Source organism: Durio zibethinus, chromosome 14, assembly GCF_047325235.1.
Source record: "Durio zibethinus cultivar Kanyao isolate XHJ-2024 chromosome 14, ASM4732523v1, whole genome shotgun sequence".
NCBI classification, from domain to species: domain Eukaryota; kingdom Viridiplantae; phylum Streptophyta; class Magnoliopsida; order Malvales; family Malvaceae; genus Durio; species Durio zibethinus.
The window spans coordinates 3,013,832-3,036,987 of NC_143175.1; the positions used below are offsets into that span (position 1 = coordinate 3,013,832).

At 35.7% G+C, this 23,156-nt stretch overlaps 1 pseudogene across 1 annotated transcript in view; it reads right to left on the reverse strand.

Moving 5' to 3' along the window:
* The window catches only part of LOC111294582 (polyribonucleotide nucleotidyltransferase 1, chloroplastic-like), a 31,055-nt pseudogene extending 8,361 nt beyond the window's left edge, over positions 1-22,694 (reverse strand). The window contains exons 1-8 of the transcript XR_016327382.1: positions 22,302-22,694; positions 21,661-21,729; positions 21,413-21,519; positions 21,284-21,326; positions 4,148-4,231; positions 2,494-2,558; positions 2,123-2,280; positions 694-750 (exon numbers count right to left, since the gene is read on the reverse strand). The product of XR_016327382.1 is annotated as a polyribonucleotide nucleotidyltransferase 1, chloroplastic-like (transcript). The remainder of the gene's footprint in view (positions 1-693; positions 751-2,122; positions 2,281-2,493; positions 2,559-4,147; positions 4,232-21,283; positions 21,327-21,412; positions 21,520-21,660; positions 21,730-22,301) is intronic.
* Positions 22,695-23,156: the final 462 nt, after the last annotated feature.

Below are 23,156 nucleotides of genomic sequence, written 5' to 3' on the forward strand. Positions count from 1 at the left end.
AGAAACCAAAGATAAATTCAACAATATGTTTAAAATGAACACAAAATTTCCTAAAAAATTAATTTAATGAAAAATTTTAATGATTTCTTCTGAATAAACCTTCTAAATAAAGGTTTCAAAATAATGATAATAAACAAAGCTATGACAAGACAAGACAAGCCAACTAATTTGTAAGAATAGAACGTAACATGCACATCCAAGTGATAGAAAGAAATGAACAAGCCTTTAAAATGTAAAATAATCTATTTGGAAGAGCAGCATACAAGGATACGAATAAGCATGTATCTCATGCAGAAAGAAGACAAGTCTCAAACTAGGGGTGTTCATAGTTCGATTTAGTCCGGACCAGTGTATTATGAAACCAAAATGAAAATGCTGGCTACAAGGTTAGAAACCAAGCCTTCCCCTTTCTTTAATATAGAATTCAGTTTGAACTTCCCTTTGGGGGCTTTCACAATAAATGTGCCCTAATTCTGAATTTAACACATTCAGTTCAAGTCTTAGCCTCTCTCTCACACACACACTCTCTCTGGTTTAAGGGTTCAACCACGGTGGCGGATTGATGCCATTACATGAAGACATAGCAACCCTCATGGGCAATATAAAACTGAGCTCAAATGACAGAAAAGTGATAACTCATGACTGGAAAAATGAAATACCAGATAAGCAACACACTTAGATATAAAAAACAACCTGCCCAACTTGTACAGCTTCAAGCAACTTTTCTTCAGGTAGAAAATCACAATAACCCTGCAAGGAATAAAATTTGCAAACATGTGTGACTGATAGCATGCCAATTTGTAGTAGTTAATAAAAAGACAAATCAAGAATCAAAATCTGGAACAATGTGTAACCTTAAATAACGTTCACGCAGTAAAGCAAAGAAACAGGATAAATGGCCTTTGAGCTAAGAATGATGATAAAAACATGCAACATTTGAAAACCGTTGGTGATGGAGCTGCTTTATCTCCAATGATCCTTCTTTGACCATTAACCTTTTTCTCTTACTTAGGTACCTCATAACATTCAATTATCCAAAAGCACAAGCTCATTAAATAGCAAAACTAACAAAACCCAAAAGTCAGCCCCATCTCTATGTATCTGTTATGTGTGTGTCAGTGTATAGAAAATGCTCAAAACATGAGTGGTGATACATTAACAAAATTTATTTCCCACAGCCACTTCAACATAGCATCAATATTACTAATTTCTTGGTCTTTCTCTTTTGTTAAATACACGGGTCAATTAAAAGGACGTTGGCTGATGACCTAGTAAGTGCTCACTCTCCAAGACTCAACTGTCAAGTTGTGACCTAAATGCAACTTATCCCATAATTAACACTAGTATAAGAAACTCCTCGGAAAAGATAATGCATTTCAAGAAGAGTAACATTTACCCACACTCCTTGCATGCACTTATACCAAACTATAGAGAAGGACAAGTAGGGCAAGTCGTTGTGCATACGTTGTTGTCACTTCTTAAATTTCAGTTGCCTCTCCTGATGGTGAAATCTCTGATCTTTCTATCGTCTCATCTAAGAAATCAAGTTACACACTAGATTCTATTGTTTACATTTAAACCATGTCCACTTTCTCATTCCACTGTAAACTTATTTTATAAGGTTTTCAATTACTGTTCCCCAGACTGTGGAAGTACTCTATTGCAATCGCATATGAAAGAATACGGAAGAAGATGTACAACGGTGTAACAATTCAATCATTCGCCAAATTCTAATCATGGGATAAAATTAAAGGAGACATCTGCAAACAAGTAGAGGAAAACACAGTCCAAAATTTATTTTTATTAACTTGCAATTCCATGACAATTTACTAGAAACCTGAAACCATTAGGAAAAATTTTATATGAGAGTTAGAAATGGCTCCAACTTCCAACAAGAGAGGTAAAGTTTGCAGTTTGTAAGAGACAATCTAGATGGAGTCATACATATCGCACATACTCTTATCAATATATTCCCACAAACAAACAAGAAAAGAAAAAACAAATATAAAGGTCCTTTAGACAAGATCAAAAAATCAGTAGCCACATGTTCTAAGTAACTGATACAAAATTTCATCAGAATCCACTATATCCTACGACAAAGAAATTGGGCTTAAAGCTTAACCTCTATCATTAATATGGCACTATCTGTGCCCGCCAAAAAATAGGTCTAACACTGAGTCTTCCATCTCCTTTGTCGTTGGATTCACAACAAACTTATCACCAAGCAAACTAACTTGAACTCCTGCTATAGCTTTTGAGTTTGGCATTTCTGAAAGAGCTCTGTCCCATTGATGAGTATACATTCAAAAATGACATATCTATACACATCACAAAAGCCACAAAGGTAAGACCGACCAAAACTGTTATCAGCCTGACACTGCTATACCAGCTGCAGTAACTGCTAAAGCATCTGGGAAGTGCAAACCATCATAACTCAAAACCTGCAAGTACAATATGAACGCAATTCAGATATAAAACTGTTATCAGCCTGACACTGCTATACCAGCTGCAGTAACTGCTAAAGCATCTGGGAAGTGCAAACCATCATAACTCAAAACCTGCAAGTACAATATGAACGCAATTCAGATATAAACCAAGCAACAGAAGTATATATAAGTCTCATGCAACTATGCCTCAAATTCTAAAAAGAAAGAATCATGATCAAGCACTGGAAACAGAGGGCAAGCACAAAATGCACAACATATCATTCAAGCTTAGCATCAGCAGATAATTTGTTTTTATGGGCAATAAAATCCTCAAGTCTATATTACTTTGCACAAACATTATAATATATGCTAACACAGAATGAAAGCCCCTAGATAAAATCACATCCATAATCTGTTTGCTATTCATAGTAGAACAATAATCAAACAAAGCCAACATTGGCATTCACCATCACAAAACATCTGCCAAGAATAACAGCTTTGCAACCATACAAAGGAAAATTGGCATCCACTATTAAAACATATGCCCAGACTAACTGCTTTGCAGCTATAGACAGTGCAATGACATAGTGGACATAGTGCATCTATTAATTAAATTAAAGTGAATGTTAGAGAGAGAGGATTTGGTTGCCAAGTAGTTTCAGTAGACAAAACAAACATCCTCTATGAAGGGAATATCGAGGAGAAGAAACAGGGAAGTAAATTCCCCAATGAATATTCACCTAAGGATGCCCCCTTTGTACCAAATTATAGTCTCTCCTTTCACCTAGGAAGCACGGACATGGCGACAAAGCAATTTCAAAGAAATCTTGACAGTGTTCGATTTTTTAATTATTTTGGCATGTCCCTGCATGTCTGTCATGTATCCCATCATGTCAGAGGCATGTCTGTGTCAGACATTTGTATGACACTAGTATGCAGGGGTGCACAGCATGTCAATGCTTCATAGCCTTTGACCAGGTGTAAAGTCTAATAAAACTGCGTATTATTGCACCAATGTGACAGAGATATTGTTTAATTTTGGTATTTTCCTCCATGAGAAAGATGACATGTATGCTAATATTGCCACAAATGAAAAATGAAAAATAAAATAAAGATGACAGCTTAAAACCTGTATAAAGGGGTTATGCACATGGTAGAGGTTTTGCATTAGAGTAAACAATTTGTGCTGGATTAGAAAGCATTATCATCATATTCTAACATCAAAAAGCATGATAAAATATTGTCAGAATCTACGTCAGGCTCCTTCCATAAACCCAATATAACAAATTATGTCCAAGGAGGATGTGATCCAAATTAAACAAAGGGCAAAAGAAAAAACAAGCACCTAAAAAAAACCAGAAGAAGAAGGAGCTTTGTCGAGCATGGAGAACAAAATGGTAGGTTGCTCTCATTTAGCTAACATTTGGAGTAATAGCACTAGAAGGTGTAAAACACTTATTTAGCAAATGCTGACAATTAGGCTTTAAAACCTTATTGAGTAGATTCAAAACAAATAATTAGATAAACTAGTTAACTTATTGTCTACATCATCATGTATTAAGAACCACCACATTATAACATTTCAGAAAATGAATTTTCACCAAAAAATAATATCACATAATACAAATTGCAGAAAAAGTCAACAGAGGCCAGCTAAAAGCTTTGAAGATAAGAATCATACAGAGAAAAAGTAATCATTCTAGAGGGAAGATGAGGTTTACCCAAGATAGTAGCTGAGTTTCATGGTAGAAGCCCTTAAGCATAGTTGGAGGCAAAGGCCTATCAATCAATCTACAAATAAGAACCTACAAAGTGATAAATAATAGATAAATGACAACTTCAAAGACATGGAATCAGTGGCTCAGAAAGACATGGATACCATAAAAAACACAAAAGTACTGTTGCCTTCAGCAAGTTATTGAAGAAAATAGCTCCTCAAACATAAAGTGCTGTTGCAAATTGAAATACTTATCTTGTCCTACGATTGTCAATTTTAATTAAATACTCATTTTAAGAAAACCAAAAGGGAACAGGTGACATCAAAAAGTGGTCAACTAGTTATAGTTTGCCCAGTGGATTCTCTTACTTTGAAATGGTAACAATGAAAAATAATATGGGAAACTTAAGTATTAAATATATTGACTATTTCAACAGTGACATTATAGTTGAGACAAATTAAAATAAGAAAAGTGATTAATCATAGTAGGGAAGGAGTAACCAACTCCCGCAATATTGTAGCAAATATTAGATACGGGATAACATGTTTATTATTACTGTAGACATCCAATTAGGTCCAGGCCCAGATCAATTGGGTTTGGCCCAAATGGGTAAGGCCCAATTGAATTTTTTTTTATCCTGTATTTTTTTTTTCTTTTGTATATCTATATTTATTTATTTATTAGATTAGATTTATATGTATTTTATTTATATAGTTATATATTTATTATTATTATATTATTATTATTATTATTTTTTGTTTTGTAATATATTTTTGGGTTTATCTTATTTTATTTGTTATTATTATTTTTTAAATTATTTGTCAATTTTATCTGATTTTTTCCTGATTATCAGATATTATTTTTTATTTTTTATATATATAATATCTTTTGATTTATCTTTTCTAATTATCTAGTATTTTTTTTATTTTGATTTTTATTTTGGAGGGCTAAGATTAAAAGTTGAAGAATCCCATTGTGGAGGGGAATTCAATCAGAAGAGTCCAATTAGATTCAAAGATTGAATCCCCGTCCAAGAAGGAATTGGGATTGATCAGGAACTCCTGATCAACCCTATAAAAAGCACCTCCTGGAACAGATGAAACAGACAGAAAACAGTGAGCAAAGCTACTGATTTGAGAGAATAGGAGGCATATAGGAAACTAAGAAAAGTTTAGGAGTGTTCTGGGAGCTAGCAGAAATTTTTTAGAATTTTTGGCGATTTTTTTTTTCTGGGAATTTCTGGAAAATTCCAGATTTCGGTTGCATTTTCCGAAGAAGTTTGAATTTTTCGACGAAAATTCCGGCCAACCTTGAAGTTTCCGGCGACCAACCCAGTTTCCGGCGAAGAATCCCAGAAACCAGTGATCTTTCGGCCAACTTTCGGTGAAATTTCCAGATTTCGGTGACTTTTTTCAGAATCCGACGAAAATTCCACCGGTGTTCTTCAGTTTTTAGAGAGAAGGGAGAGGAAAAAGGAAGAAGAGAGAGAGAGAGGAGAAGGGTTCTGCCGAAAAACAGAGAGAAGTATCTTTTATACCCGCTCAAAACGACGTCGTTTTGGCCTTAAGTAACCCAGAAGATCCTCGCGTTTTACCGAGATTCGATCCGACCCGAGTGTCGACCCGCTTCTTGACCCGCGCTGCCTGCCCCCCTCCGAGCCGAGCCGAGCCGCGATCCGAGCCGTTCCAGGTTTTTTTTTTAATTAATTAATTTATTTATTAGATTAGGTTTATTTAATATTCTTTTTATCTTTATTTTATTTTTTATTTTTTTAATTTTTTTATTATTCTATTTTCTTTAAATAAAAATCCAAAATTCCAAAAAAAATATTTTTAGGGAAAAGTTGAAAGTATCAATTTTTCTTAAAAATAAATTTCAAAAAGGGTTTTTGAGAAAAAGTTGAAAGTATCAATTTTCCTTAAAAGTAAATTTTCAAAAAAAAAGATTTTTGAGGAAAAGTTGAAAGTATCAATTTTCCTTGAAAATCAAAATTTCTAAAAAATATTTTTAGGGAAAAGTTGAAAGTATCAATTTTCCTTAAAAGAAAAATAAATCTCAAAAAAATATTTTTGGGGAAAAGTTGAAAGTATCAATTTTCCTTAAAAGTAAATTTTCAAAAAAAGGATTTTTGAGGAAAAGTTGAAAGTATCAATTTTCCTTGAAAATCGAAATTTTCAAAAAAAAATATTTTTAGGAAAAAGTTGGAAGTATCAATTCTCCTTAAAAATAAATTTTCAAAAAAAAGATTTTTAGGGAAAAGTTGAAAGTATCAATTTTTCTTGAAAATCGAAATTTTCAAAAAAGGGATTTTTAGAAAAAAGTTGAAAGTATCAATTTTCCTGAAAAATAAATTTCAAAAAAATAATTTTTGGGGAAAAGTTGAAAGTATCAATTTTCCCTACACAAGAACAATCATCCTTTCCTTCCTTTCTATTTTGATTTTGATTTTGATTTTTCCTTAATTAATCCGACGACGGAGCCTCTGCAAGTAAAACAGTAGTTTTTCTTGTATACTCCTGAGGTGAGAGAATTTTCTCAATTTTCTGTTAAAAGTATTAGAGTCAATTGAGAATAATTTTCAATAATTAATTATTTGGTAAAATTTTAAGGCTTTTTGGATAACATAAAATTATGCTGGTACCATCTTTCGATGGACGTTGTGAGGGTGCTATAACCTTCCTCACACGTAACCGAACTCCCGAACTCTTTTATGGTTAGTAGACCTGAACCTATTCTTTTAGGGACCCTTAAACTTAGGTGTTCCCTGAAAGGACAGATTCCTTAGGTGGCCAATCGCACCTAGATAAAAAAGATTGGTGGCGACTCCCTAAAGTCAATGTCTAGCGATAGATCTCCGGATCTAGACGTTATGACAGCTTGACGACTTCACTGGGGACTTTGAGAGTCAGGCCAGCAAATGATTTGTGTTATCCAAAAGCCTAATAAAATTGAACCCTTTTGTATATATGTATTATTATTCATTCATGTTTATTTACTTTATTGATTATGTCATTCATGTGCATGTGCATAACATGAGCTCTATACCCGAGCTTCGTCCCTCTAGGAGGGAGTAAAGTACCTATTGCTTTCGTGAGGTCTAATGCCTCCGCAGTGGCTAGCGAAATACTCCCACTCAAATTGAACCTTTTTCGCTTGTAGCCTGTAATGGGTGAGGATTATGGTGCCTTACTAGTCTGTGATGGACAAGGATGTAAGGAACAATTTGAGGACCTTTAGACTTTGACCCTTAAAACCACATATAGTGAACCTTAAGAGTGCCTAACCCATAGATAGAGCCATCACTCTTCCCTGTTAGAATTAACCAAAAGCATAGGATTCATCATTTTTACTTTGTGTGATGCTTAAATTTATTTAATTATTTATTCTTTTTCTGGGTATACTAACCTTTTTTTTTCTTTTGCATTGGTTCATGTGCATATCATAAAGTTACATAAAAAACATTTGCTTGAAAAATGATCTTCAACAAATTTTTTCATGGACACCAATGAACGCCTAGTTTGTTCTTCATTAGTATTAGCACCCTGTGAGACACCTAATGAAGTAAGGGCCCTGTCAGAAAAGACCCAACTGAAGATGGGAGATTGCTTGCCAATTGGGTATGAATCAACTCTGTCTCAAGAAACATCTATCCTCCTCAAACAGAATAATTTAGAAGATTTGATTGACATCTGAAAGAAGATGAGTACGTCAAGACAAGAGCAGTTTTGTCAGAAACATGGGCATATAGCACACCTTCTAGCAGTAGCTGTTGATGATCAACTAATCAGAGCTGCAACATAATTTTGAGATCCTGCATACAGGTATTTCATCTTTAACGAAGCTGATATGACTCCCACCATAAAAAAATATTCGGTCTTATTGGGTTTGCATCTAAAGACTCCTGACAAGATATATGTCAAAAAACATAAGTCAGGATTTCGTAAAAGTCTGACTCAACTCATGGGGATAGACAAGGAAGTTATAGATTCTCATACAAAGAAGAAACAAGAACATGTTTGCCTACCTTAGAAGTTCTTTCATGAGTTTATGATGTAACACGTCAATGAAGAACGGGGGTTAGACATATTTGCCTTGGCTATATACGGACTGGTGATCTTTCCAAAAGTTTTGGGACATATTGAGATAGCGGTGGTTGATTTCTTTGAAAGTGTGATCAATGGCTGTAATCCTTCAACGGTAATATTAGCAGAGACTATCAGATCTTTGAGTTATTATCGTCGAAATGGAGGGCGCTTCATAGGATGCATACAGCTATTGTACGTGTGGATGAAAAGCCATTTTGAACAAGGAAATGGTGCTTTTTCGAAGATTTATATCCGTAATCGCTTTTCGATCAAAGAGTTCTACGAAAGTGGGTGATCAAAGCAGAAGTCTAAACAAGAATGGATAACTTTCTTGTAAAAGTTGAAAGGTGTCAGGGTAAGATGGTTAGCCCCATGGATGAATCGAGAGCCTATATTATACCAATGTGAAGATAGTACAGTGGTTCCACTTTTGGGTTTATGAGGAGTGACGAATTATGCATCGCTCCTAGTGAAGAGACAATTGGGGGGAGAACAATTTATTCCTATGACTTATGGGCTTCATCAGTTAGATTTCTCTTACAGTGAGCCTAAAGCATTTCAGAGGATGAATGGGATGATCAAAACATGGAAAAATCCCCAAAGAGTGAGTCCTAGACCATTCACTGAAAAAGTCACTCCAGGTTACTTGGTTTGAAGAACAAAGAGAAGACAAGCAATGGTATTCACTTATGAAGTCTCTCAACCACCGATAGAAGAAAAGCTTGAAGAGATACCATCAGAGTTAGAGCTGGCAACAAAAGAATTTGAGTTTGAAAAGATCAAGTTAAAGAAAGAGATTCAAGAACTTCAAGAAGAAAAAGCCCAGTGGAAAGGTAGAGCCGAAAATTATGAAGTCAAAGTTCACAAGATTGCTAGAAAACGTGATACAGCTACTGAAGATCTAGCAAAGTTACACCAGGAGCATAAGAGGCTATGTGTGAGAGAAAGGGCCAAAGGGATAACCATTGTCGAGCTGACTGAGGAAAATACAAGACTGAAGCAAGAGTATGCAGAATTGGAAGAAGAAAGTACCGAAACACAGGCAGAAATTAACATGCTAAACAATTATTTGAGCGGGCTAAGTCAAAGGTTGGAAGAACAAGGAGACCACATCGCTGCATTGGTTAGAGAACATAGAAAATTATCATACCAAGTCTGGTGTGGTAAAAGAGAGAACCTAGGGAGGCAGAAATACATTGAGCACTTAACAAGCCAAATTCATAAAAGGGTGTGTAAGGTAAGAGAGATGGTGAAAGAGGCAGAGGCATTAAGACAAGTGGTGGCCCCAGTAGGAGAACATGGACAGCATCTCTTGAACTTCATAGAAGAAGCCAAAGCCCAGTATGAACAGATCAAACAATTTTATGGCTATAATGCTGGGATGATAAACTCAATGTAGATCAAAGTTTTTTGGAATAAATGAAATTTTTTAGTTGAATACCATTTTAAGGCAAATGTTTTTTGCATACATGCATTTTTCATTCATTGCATTCTCATTCATTACACTTAACAAAATAACCATGTGATGATCATGTAAATTTACTAATTCTAAGATATGGTACTCAAGGTTTCAGGATAGCTCCATCTAGCAAAAACCCTACTCATCCATACAACACAAGATTCAGAGCAAGGCAAATGGAGGAAGAAAGTTCCCATAGATTTGAAAAACTAAAAAAAGCACAAGAGAAGATTGAAAGTGAGTTGAGCAAGATTCTGAAGGCTCTTAATAACATGAATAAAAGAAAAGGAGTTGAAGGAAGTACAAGCCAGCAAATTCCTCCATTACAAGAAATAGCTGACTCATTGTACCCTCCAAGTTTTGGCCCACCTCAAGCTCAGTCTGCTCAAGAGGTCTCACCACAACGTTTCGCATATCCAACATATCCTGGAATGCCATCAGCTTTCAACCCAGGGCAGTATAATAGCTATATAAATCCTGTTTTCACTGAAAAGGTAACAGAACCAATTCCTGATCTAGATGATTTAAAAAAAAAAAAAGGAAAAGATAAAGGTGAAAGCTGAGAAAAGTTCCAAGATTAGCATGCTAGAGCAAAGGTTAAGGGCTGTGGAAGGATTTAGCTTCTATGGGTCAGTTGATGCTGCTGGGCTCTACCTAGTTCCTGATGTGGTTATCCCCTATAAGTTCAAGGTACCAAAATTTAAAAAATCTGATGGTACAAAGTGCCCCAAAACCCACATCACCATGTATTGTAGGAAGATGGCAGCTCATGCACAGGATGAGAAACTCTTTATGCATGTTTTTCAAGACAGTCTTACTGGCTCTGCGGCCAGATGGTATGTTCAGCTGGACAGGACTCGCATTCGATCTTAGAGCGATATGGCACATGACTTTATCAACCAATATCGACATATCATCGATTTGGCTCCTGATCGTTTGTCTTTGCAGAACTTGAAGGGCTGTGGAAGGATTTAGCTTCTATGGGTCAGTTGATGCTGCTGGGCTCTGCCTAGTTCCTGATGTGGTTATCCCCTATAAGTTCAAGGTACCAAAATTTAAAAAATCTGATGGTACAAAGTGCCCCAAAACCCACATCACCATGTATTGTAGGAAGATGGCAGCTCATGCACAGGATGAGAAACTCTTTATGCATGTTTTTCAAGACAGTCTTACTGGCTCTGCGGCCAGATGGTATGTTCAGCTGGACAGGACTCGCATTCGATCTTAGAGCGATATGGCACATGACTTTATCAACCAATATCGACATATCATCGATTTGGCTCCTGATCGCTTGTCTTTGCAGAACCTGAAGAAAAAGGCAAACAAGTCTTTTAAAGAGTATGCCTAGAGGTGGAGGGATGTTGCTTCTCAGGTATAACCTCCTCTGACCGAAAAAGAAACTACAGTGCTATTTGTTAGCACTTTAAAACCTCCCTATTATGAAAAGATGATAGGGAATGCAACAAAAAATTTTATCGATATGATAATCTCGAGAGAAATCATTGAGAGTACCATCAAGAATGGCAAGCTAGAGGGAAATGAAACATCTAGCAAAAGAATCCCAAAGAAAAAAGAGACTGATGCTCAGGCTGTGAGCTTTGATAGACAGCAAGTTAGAGGTTATTCACCCTACCACCCACCAGAATATCTGCCATATCACCCTGCTATAAATAATACTTCCTTTCACCTATATCAACCATTTACACAACCACCATACCCCCAAACATATCAAACCTCTAATAGACCCATGTACAGTTCTAACATTCAACCTAACCCAAGACCCCAAAATCGCCCAACTAACCCTATTAGTGGCTCGCGGGAGCAACGAACCACTCGTGAGAAGCTTGTTTTTGACCCTATTCCAATGACCTATACGAAATTGTATAAGGAGCTCTACAACAATCATTTGATTGCTCCAAGTAAATTAGAACCCCTTAAGCCACCTTACCCCAAGTAGTATGATCCCACCGCCCACTGTGATTACCATTATGAAATTGCCGGTCACTATACCAAAAATTGTACTACCCTGAAATATAAAGTGCAATGGTTGATCAAGGATGGGATGATTTGCTTTGACACTGGAGGGATGGCTGCGCCAAATGTTAGTGGCAATCATTTACCAAATCATAATATGAATGCTATAGGTGAAGAACAGGAGCGCCATGTGAAGAAGAAAGTGGCAGATATTAAGACACCTCTTAGTCAACTATTCGATGTTTTATGAAAAGCAGACATGATACAACTGGTAAGTCCACACAGCTATCATGAAACATATATAACTGCTACTAGTTGTAAGTATCATAGTGGGGCAATGGGCCATTCCATTGAGACTTGTGAGCAGTTTCACCAAGAGGTGCAAAAACTCTTGGATTCTTATCAGATGGAGGTCTATGAAGAAAAAGAAGACTTAGAAAATGCTAAAGTGTATATGACTGATAAGCCTGAAAAGCTATTTTCCAAACCAGTGACAATTCAGTATGGGAACAAACCAAAGTCAGTCATAAAAAAACTCCTCCCCAGACCAGTAACTTTTAAAGTCCCAGCTCTTTTCCCATACAAAGATGATAAAGCTGTACCCTGAAGATATGACTGTGACACTGTAGTTCAAAGATAGAAAAAAGAGGTCTCCAAAGCTGAAGCTCTCAACATTACTGGTGTAGGAGGCATTACTCGAAGTGGAAGATGTTACACCCCAGAAATGCTAGAGAAGGCTAGAAGGAAGAAAGCTAAAGAAAAAGAAAGACGGAATAATCTGGAGATAGAGCCTGAAGAAGATCAGCCAAAGCCAGTATCAGAAAGGAAGGTTTGTGAATTCCTGAAGCTGGTAAAACATAGTGAGTATTCAGTTGTAGAACAGTTGAATAAAATGCTAGCTCGAATCTCATTATTATCACTGTTACTGAACTCAAAGCCATATCGAAATGCCTTACTAAAAGTGTTGAATCAGGCATACGTGGCACATAACGTGTCTGTCGAATATGTGAACCACTTGGCTGGAAACCTAGTCATGCCAAATCACATTTCATTCAGCGATGATGAGATTTTTTTGGAGGGAAAAAGAAGTGCCAAGGCTCTACATATCACAGTCAAGTGCAAGAGCCATATTATAGCCAAGGTCCTTATCGATAATGGCTCTGCCATCAATGTCATACCTATGTCAACTTTGGCAAGGTTACCCATTGATTACTCTCATATGAAGGACAGTCAGATGATTGTGAGAGCCTTTGATGGGACCAAAAAAGAAGTTCTGGGGGATATTGAGATACCTTTACAGATTGGGCCATGCACCTTCAATATAAAATTTCAAGTGATGGATATCTCTCCATCTTACAGCTGTCTGTTAGAAAGACTATGGATTCACATGGCAGGAGCTGTGCCCTCTACTTTGCACCAGAAGATCAAGTTCAATGTAGAGGGTCAATTGGTAGTGGTAGTTGGGGAGGAAGACATACTAGTGACCCAACCATCGAACACTCCATACGTAGAGGCTGTCGAAGAAGCACTGAAATGCTTCTATCAATCTTTTGAATTGGTCAATTCTGTAGGGGAAGGATTTCAAAGTCAACTTTTTTCAAAGATAGTGGTGAGCCAAGTCATCAACAAAGGCTGGTGTCCAGGACTTGGGCTAGGCAAAAATTTACAGGGAATTAAAGAACCTCCAACAATAATAGACAATAGTGATAGGGTGGGCCTAGGCTATGAGATGGCAGAGTGGGAAGTCAAAAGAAAGCCATCAAGAAAGACATCGAGACTGATGTTTATCCCACATTTATATGAAACCTTCAGACCTGGAGGATTCATGAACCCAGATGCAAGGAAAGGTGTGGAAGATGATTTTGCCCAGTTAACCATTAATGCTGTTAAAGATGAAGTGAGGGTTAATCAAGAGGAGTGGGTTCGCCTTTATCCACCAGATTATGAGCTGAACAATTGGAGTGCCATCAAAATGCCTTTGACTTTTGGTTTTGACACAATGTAATTGTAACATCTCAATAACTTTTGCCCAAGGCTATGGGGTGATCTTTTTTGGGCCATTCATCATTTATTATTTTTAATAAAAAATAAAAAGGATGCATTTTCATTCATTTCTTCTTATGCCTTCATTATTTCCATCTTTCTAAGCACATCTTGCCAACATATCCCATTTCATTCAATTTCAGGTCTTTAAATGAATATGGAGATAATCATGATAACAATCAAGAGGTTAGCTTTGAGAATTCGATTAATACTGATGAACTTGACAATGAAGAGAATTCTGAAGAATATGTTATGCCTCCAGACCTAATGAGGATGATTGAGCAAGAAAATAAGCCAATTGAGCCTCATCAAGAGGTAGTGAACTTAGTGAATCTGAGAGATGAAGAAAATAAGAAAGAGGTCAAAATAGGTACTTCACTTTCATCGAGAGATAGGCAACGATTGGCAGACCTACTTCGAAAATTTGTAGATATATTCGCTTGGTCTTACCAGGATAAGCCAGGACTGAGTACAGAGATAGTAGAGCACAGATTGCCCCTAAAGCCAGAATGTAAGCCAGTTCAACAAAAATTGAGACGGATGAAGCCCGAAATACTGCTAAAGATTAAAGAGGAAGTGAAGAAACAATTTGATGCAGGTTTTCTACAAGTGGCTAAGTATCCAGAATGGGTAGCCAATATAGTCTCGATTCCTAAAAAAGATGGAAAAGTACGAATGTGTGTGGACTATCGGGATTTGAATAAGGCTAGCCCAAAGGATAACTTTTCTTTGCCTCATATTGACACACTGGTAGATAACACAGCTAAGCATTCGATTTTCTCTTTTATGGATGGTTTCTCAGGATATAATTAGATAAAGATGACTGCAGATGATATGGAAAAGACTACTTTTGTGACCATGTGGGGAACCTTCTGCTACAAAGTCATGCCTTTTGGGTTAAAAAATACTGGGGTAACATATCAAAGGGCTATGGTAACACTCTTCCATGATATGATGTACAAAGAGATTGAAGTGTATGTAGATGATATGATTGCAAAGTCTTATGGGGACAAAGATCATGTCACCAGCCTTAGAAAGTTATTTGAGAGGTTGAGAAAGTTTCAGCTCAAATTAAACCCAGCCAAGTGCACCTTTGGGGTAAAGTCAGAAAAGTTGCTAGGCTTTGTGGTCAGTGAAAGAGGAATTGAAATCGATCCCGATAAGATACGGGCCATCCAGAATTTGTCACCTCTCAGCACACAAAAGAAGTTCGAGGTTTTTTGGGGAGATTGAACTTTATTTCCCGGTTCATCTCTCAGCTTACTTACAAATGTGATCCCATCTTTAAGCTTCTCCGTAAGAATAATCCTGGGAAATGGAATGAAAAATGTCAAGAGATGTTTGATAAAATTAAGCAATATTTATCAAACCCTCCAGTATTGACGCCACCTGTTCCAGGGAAACCTTTAATCTTATACTTAACTATATGTGAAAATTCAATGGGATGTGTGCTGAGACAGCAAGATGAGGTTAGCCGAAAGGAGAGAGCTATTTACTATCTGAGTAAAAAGTTTACGGAGTATGAATCCAAGTATTCTGCATTGGAGAAAATGTGTTGTGCATTAGCGTGGACTGCCAAAAGACTCAGACAGTATATGCTCTATCACACTATGTGGCTTATAGCGAAACTGGATCCAATTAAGTATATCTTCGAGAAGCCTTTTTTGTCTGGGAGAATCGCTAGATGGCAAGTGATGCTCTCGAAATATGATATTATATACGTGAGCCAAAAAGCAATAAAATGGGGCGCTATAGCAGAATTCCTTGCAGACCGTGCTATTGAAGAGTATGAGCCGATGAAGCTAGAATTCCATGATGAAGACCTAATGACTATTTCTAAATCGGAGGAAGGGGAGTATGTAGAAAAATGTTGGAAAATGTACTTTGATGGAGCTGCTAATGCCTTGGGGCATGAAATTGGGGCAATTTTGATTTCTCCAGAAGAACAGTACTACCCTGTAACAGCGAGGTTAAATTTTAATTGCACAAATAACATCGCTGAGTATGAGGCATGTGTCATGGGCCTGCAAGCTGCTATAGATAAAAAAGTGAAAGTACTAAAAGTGTTTGGAGACTCAGCTCTAGTCATATATCAGTTGAAAGGAGAATGGGAGACGAGAGACTCAAAACTCATTCCATATCATAAGTATATTCTAGAGTTGACGAAACAATTTGAAGATGTCCAGTTTGACCACTTACCCCGGGAAGAGAATGTGATTGCTGATGCATTGGCTACTCTGGCTGCAATGATTCGAATTAATGATAATACCGACATTAGCCTATCAAGTTAGATGTTAAGGATATACCAGCGTATTGTTCTAATGTAGAGGGGGAAGAAGATGGAAAACCCTGGTATTATGACATCTTATAGTATGTCAAAGATCAGCAGTATCCAGTTCATGCAACAGAAAATGATAAAAGGGTCATTCGAAGATTGGCTATGAGCTTTTTCTTGGATGGAGATATCCTTTACAAAAGAAGCAAGGATCAAATACTATTGAGGTGTGTAAATGAGACTGAAGCGAAAAAAATCATTGAAGAGGTGCATGATGAAATATGTGAGGCACATACTAGTGGACATATGATGGCAAGATAGATTATAAGAGCGGGATATTACTGGTTGACAATGGAGAATGATTGCATTGACTATGCCCGTAAATGCCATAAATGCCAGATATATGCTGATAAGATTCATGCTCCGTCGTCTGCTTTACATGTTATGGCACCACCATGGCCATTTTCAATGTGGGGCATGGATGCTATTGAGGTGTGTAAATGAGACTGAAGCGAAAAAAATCATTGAAGAGGTGCATGATGGAATATGTGGGGCACATACTAGTGGACATATGATGGCAAGACAGATTATGAGAGTGGGATATTACTGGTTGACAATGGAGAATGATTGCATTGACTATGCCCGTAAATGCCATAAATGTTAGATATATGCTGATAAGATTCATGCTCCGCCGTCTGCTTTACATGTTATGGCACCACCATGGCCATTTTCAATGTGAGGCATGGATGTTATTGGTCCAATCACCCCAAAGGCTTCTAACAGGCACAGATTTATTTTTGTGATGATAGATTACTTCACAAAATGAGTAGAAGCAGCTTCATATGCAAATGTGACATACTCCATAGTTTGCAAGTTCATAAAGAAAGAGATCATCTGTAGATATGAACTTTCGGAGAGAATCATTTCAGACAATGCTAAGAAATTAAATAGTAAGATGATGCAAGAAATATATGCTCAATACAAGATCAAGCATCATAACTCGGTACCATACCGTCTGAAAATGAATGGGGCAGTTGAGGCAGCCAATAAGAACATAAAGAGGATTTTGGAAAAAATGATCGAGACTTACAAAGATTGGCATGAGAAGTTGCCATTCGCATTACATGCATATCGAACGTCAGTTCGCACCTCTACTGGGGCAACCCCATTTTTTTTGGTTTATGGGATAGAAACTGTACTACCAGTGGAAGTAGAGATCCCTTCTTTGAGAGTCTTAAAAGAAGTTAAGTTGGAAGAAGCTGAATGGATTCAAGAACGTTATAAGCAGTTAAATTTCATAGAAGAAAAAAGATTGACTGCACTGTGCCATGGTCAGCTATACCAAAGAAGAATGATAAGGGCTCATGATAAGAAGACTCGGCCTCGTTACTTTCGAGAAAGAGAGTTGATTTTGAAAAGAATTCTTCCAATCTAGCACGATAGTAGAGGAAAATGGACTCCGAATTGGGAAGGGCCGTATGTGGTGAAACGGGTCTTTTCGAGTGGAGTGTTGATACTGACTGAGATGGATGGAAATGATTTACCCCATCCTATAAATTCTGATGCTGTGAAGAAGTATTATGCTTGAAAAAAAATAAAAAAAAAAGAGAAAAAATGAAATGATGAAAAATGATGAAAAAAAAATGATGAAAAAAAAATGAAAAAGTGATTGAAAAAAGAAGAATCAAGGCGAAAACCCTAAAAGGGCGGTTTGAGTCATAGGGGGTTTGTCTAAGTTGAAAACCTAAAAAGGTGACTTAGATAAAGAGAATACAGCATTGAATCTGAAAGTCCACTAATATGGAGACTAGCAAATTCGGAAGAGTTCCAAGTTGTTGAATACATCAGAGGGTTGGGTTTTCAAAAAAAAACTTTGAAATGTGTTATCATGATTATCTGATTGTTCATTTTAGGCTTTGTCCCCATACCTATCCTTGTAATTCTTTCTGGGCCAAAGTTTGCCAACATTTGCTAATAAAGAAACATTTTATTTCATTTTTTGTGCCTTTTTTTGATGACTTGTTTCCCTACCATTCATATCCATTTCTTCTTAATACCCCATCATGGAAGAAATGTGCAAATGCATTCTCACTTTTTGAGTTTGAAATAATGATTGATGAATGAATAACAACATAAAAAGATCTTTACATTACATTGAATAAGTCAAAAGTGATAAAGGCAGAATCGATATGTTCAGCTCCTGATTAGGACATTGAATTTGGGAAGAGATTTTTTGAATGGAAGAGACAATTGAGAGCTACACTAGTTCAATCTTAGAAGAACAGTGTAATTGGATCTCTGAAGAATAGAAAGGCTTGATGCCTAAGAAAAAAGCTTGAGAAACTTGAGTACCACACATTGAACATGAATTAATTGACCAACATTTGCATAGCTTGCATTGAAATTCATGCACATTGCATAGCATATACTACTTTCAGGAAAGTATAGTGTATAAATTCAAGAAGCAGGGGTGTTCCAACATCCCACATAGAGAAGACAGATATAAAGATATTTTGCAAATTTGAGAAGAAACTTGTCAGGTAAGTTCCTAATCCTTAAAATAGGATGTCTTTTGATATCAGGATTGATTTATAAGACCTTTGGGCATAATCTCCTGAAATTCCTTCAAACACAACTTTCAACTCTTTTGGACATGATTGTCAAGGAGCAATTTACTTTTCAAAGTCGTGGTGCCTTTGTTTAGAGGAGCAATTTATGTTTCTTAAAGTCGTTGAGCCTCTGTTTAGAGGAGCTTTGGTAAAAAAACAACAACAAAAAAAACAAAAAAAACAAAACAAAAAAAAACAAAAACAAAAAAACAAAAAATGACAATGTTGAGTTGAGTCTTAATTGGGTGTCTACGTCTTTACGTAATTTCTGTTTCACAGAAAATGTGCAAAGATGGGCAGCTGTAGACACCCAATTAGGTCCAGGCCCAGATCAATTAGGCTTGGCCCAAATGGGTAAGGCTCAATTGAATTTTTTTTTATCCTATATTTTTTTTCTTTTTTCTTTTGTATATCTATATTTATTTATTTATTAGATTAGATTTATATATATTTTATTTATATAGTTATATATTTATTATTATATTATTATTATTTTTTTGTAATATATTTTTGGGTTTATCTTATTTTATTTGTTATTATTATTTTTTAAATTATCTGTCAATTTTATCTTATTTTTTCCCGATTATCAGATATTATTTTTTATTTTTTTTATATATAATATCTTTTGATTTATCTTTTCTAATTATCTAGTATTTTTTTTATTTTGATTTTTATTTTGGAGGGCTAAGATTAAAAGTTGAAGAATCCCACTGTGGAGGGGAATTTAATCAGAAGAGTTCAATTAGATTCAAAGATTGAATCTCCGTCCAAGGAGGAATTGGGATTGATCAAGAACTCCTGATCAACCCCTATAAAAAGCACCTCATGGAACAGATTAAACAGACAGAAAACAGTGAGCAAAGCTACTGATTTGAGAGAATAGGAGGCGTATAGGAAGCTAAAAAAAGTTTATGAGTGTTCTGGGAGCTAGCAGAAATTTTTTAGAATTTTTGGTGATTTTTTTTTGGGAATTTTTGGAAAATTCCAGATTCCGGTTGCATTTTCCTACGAAGTTTGAATTTTTCGATGAAAATTTCGGCCAACCTTGAAGTTTTCGACGATCAACCCAATTTTCGACGAAAAATCCCAGAAACTGGTGATCTTCCGGCCAACTTTCGATGAAATTTCCAGATTTCGATGACATTTTTCAGAATCCTGCGAAAATTTCACCGGTGTTCTTCAATTTTTAGAGAGAAGAGAGAGAAAAAAAAAGAAGAGAGAGAGAGAAGAAGGGTTCTACCGAAAAACAAAGGGAAGTGCCTTTTATACCTGCTCAAAACGACGACGTTTTGGCCTTAAGTAACCCAGAGGATCCGCACGTTTTGTCGAGATCCGATCCGACCCGAGCGTCGACCCGTTTCCTGACCCGCGCGTGCTTGCCCCACTCCGAGCCGAGCTTCCAAGCCGCCCCCCTCGAGCCGTTTCTCTTCCTTGAGCCGAGCCGAGTCGAGTCGCAATCCAAGCCGCTCCAATTTTTTTTTTAAATTTATTTATTTATTTATTAGATTAGGTTTATTTAATATTCTTTTTATCTTTATTTTATTTTTTATTTTTTTTCTTTTCTTTATTTTTTTATTTTTTTATTTTTTTTATTCTATTTTCTTTAAATAAAAGTCCAAAATTCCAAAAAAAATATTTTTAGGGAAAAGTTGAAAGTATCAATTTTCCTTAAAAATAAATTTCAAAAAGGATTTTTGAGGAAAAGTTGAAAGTATCAATTTTCCTTAAAAGTAAATTTTCAAAAAAAAAGATTTTTGAGGAAAAGTTGAAAGTATCAATTTTTTTTTAAAAAAAAATAAATCTCCAAAAAATATTTTTGGAGAAAAGTTGAAAGTATCAATTTTCCTTAAAAGTAAATTTTCAAAAAAAAGATTTTTGAGGAAAAGTTGAAAGTATTAATTTTTCTTGAAAATCGAAATTTCCAAAAAAAATATTTTTAGAGAAAAGTTGGAAGTATCAATTCTCCTTCAAAATAAATTTTCAAAAAAAAAAGATTTTAAGGGAAAAGTTGAAAGTATCAATTTTCCTTGAAAATCGAAATTTTCAAAAAAGGGATTTTTAGGAAAAAGTTGAAAGTATCAATTTTCCTGAAAAATAAATTTCAAAAAAATAATTTTTGAGGAAAAGTTGAAAGTATCAATTTTTCTTACACAAGAACAATCATCCTTTCCTTCCTTTCTATTTTGATTTTGATTTTGATTTTTCCTTAATTAATCCGACGACGGAACTTCTGCAAGTAAAACAGTAGTTTTTCTTGTATACTCCTGAGGTGAGAGAATTTTTTCAATTTTCTGCTAAAAGTATTAGAGTCAATTGAGAATAATTTTCAATAATTAATTACTTGGTAAAATTTTAAGACTTTTTGGATAACACAAAATTATGCTGGTACCATCTTTCAATGGGCGTTGTAAGGGTGCTATAACCTTCCTCACACGTAACCGAACTTCCGAACTCTGTTCTGGTTAGTAGACCTGAACTTATTATTTTAGGGACCCTTAAACTTAGGTGTTCCCTGAAAGGACAGATTCCTTAGGTGGCCAATCGCACCTAGATAAAAAAGATTGATGGCGACTCCCTAAAATCAATATCTAACGATAAATCCCCGGATCTAGACTTTATGACAATTACAAGAATGCCTCGTATGTCAACTACGTTGAAAATTTTCCCATGTTTGTGAATAACATTAATTAGTACCTCATTGTCCTTTGTCCTCCCTTCTCGTTTAAAGAAACCACGACTGGAGCATAGAAAAAATTAAGTATGATACATAAGTCCATTTCAAGTAATTAACAGAAAAAATAGAAGGGTTGAACAAAGACACACCTAGTCCAACCTGCTGCCAATACACGTTCTTGATAATTAACACTAAGTGGGAAGAAATCAGAAGGCTCACTCGGGACATCTGACAAACAAACAGTTGTGTACACAATCTACAAAGAAAGTAAATAAAGGTTTCATTAGTTTCTTTTAGCTTATGGAAAAATAACACATAACACAAATCTAAATGCAGTGAATTTGATTTTATTTCATAGAAACACATAACTCATCCATACAAGGAAATCGGCACTTACGGTTTCTCAATCTGTTGCCTTTATAGAACCACTAGCTTGCCTCCCTATATGACCTGTCTCAACCAGAATCTGCAATAAGCAACAGAATTACTTACCTATATAATCAACTAAATAACACCAGGTTCAGTTCAGTACTCACCTGATTATCACACTGAAACGGAACAAGGTCCAACACCAAAATAAAACTACCATTTCAACTAGCCTAAAGTGCAAAAGCTGAGCTAGAAAAAAAAATGCAAAACATTTACTGTCATCATTTTCTAACAAAAACTAGCATAGATTTTTGCCCTCTCTTGCAATAGCAACAACATATCATATACCCATTTTATAAAACCTTACGAAAATCAAGTTCCTATACTACAGCACATTACTTTGAATTTGCTAACGTTTCATTCAAATGTTACTTTTACTACTAGGTTATCATCATCTTTCCCAAGCAAAGAGTAAAAAAGGTACATTCGATCAAAAGAAAACAGGGGCATTTTTTGAATAATTAAAATTTTCAGATAACGAAATTCATGATTCTAATTTCTAAATTTAAATTTGTATTTCATTTGAACAACTCCTTGGTTTTTACTATTTTCTTTTACTTAGTACTTCATTTGCAGAATAAAAGTAAAATAACAAGTTCTCAAGCTTACCTCTCTATCTCCAAACAGTATTTTAACAGAAACCGGTTGCATAAAACCGGAACCACCACTACCACCATCGCCATCGGCGGCAGCAGCAATCGACTTGGAAGCTCTAACGGCAAAGCGGTTACCGGAAACGCCATTTCTGGATAGAAGCAGCAAGAGAGAGCAAAACTTAGAGGATTTTTTGGAAGTAAGAAAGCGAGGGCAATTTGGAGATAAAAGAAGTTTGCAACGGTCGGAGAAAGTGGAATGCGAAGGATGATAATAGCACGGCGTGGATCGTACGCCGCTAGGGTTTGCCAGCATTTCGATTTTTGTTTATTATTATTATTATTTGCTTCTTGGTTTTTGAAGTTTCCGATCTTTGGGAAAGACAACAAAAAAAAACAGGTTTTTTCCGTTTTTAAGGCGCGCTACGGATGGAGAGGGTGGAAAGTAGGGATGACATCGAGTCGGGTTCGAATCAGGTTTTATTCGTTCTGAATTTGATCTGATTTTATGTTTATTAAATTCGAATTCGATTCGATTCGATTCGAAATTAATAAAATATTATTTTTTAAATATAAAATATTATTTTTTAAATATAAAATTTTAAAATATCATTATATAAATATATATAAATAAATAATTAATTAATTAATTAAAAAATATTTTTTAAATAATGTCGGATCGGGTTTTAAGCATATCCGACCTGACCTCGATTGTTACCTAATTTATCTGACCCGACTCCGATCCAAAACTTAAAATTAAAAAAAAAAAAACTCGATCTTATAAGATCGGATCGGATCGAAATCCGTCGGAGACGAGTTTGATTGCCTGGAAAGTAGGACAGGAAAGGGAAGTCAAATTTTTTGAGCTATT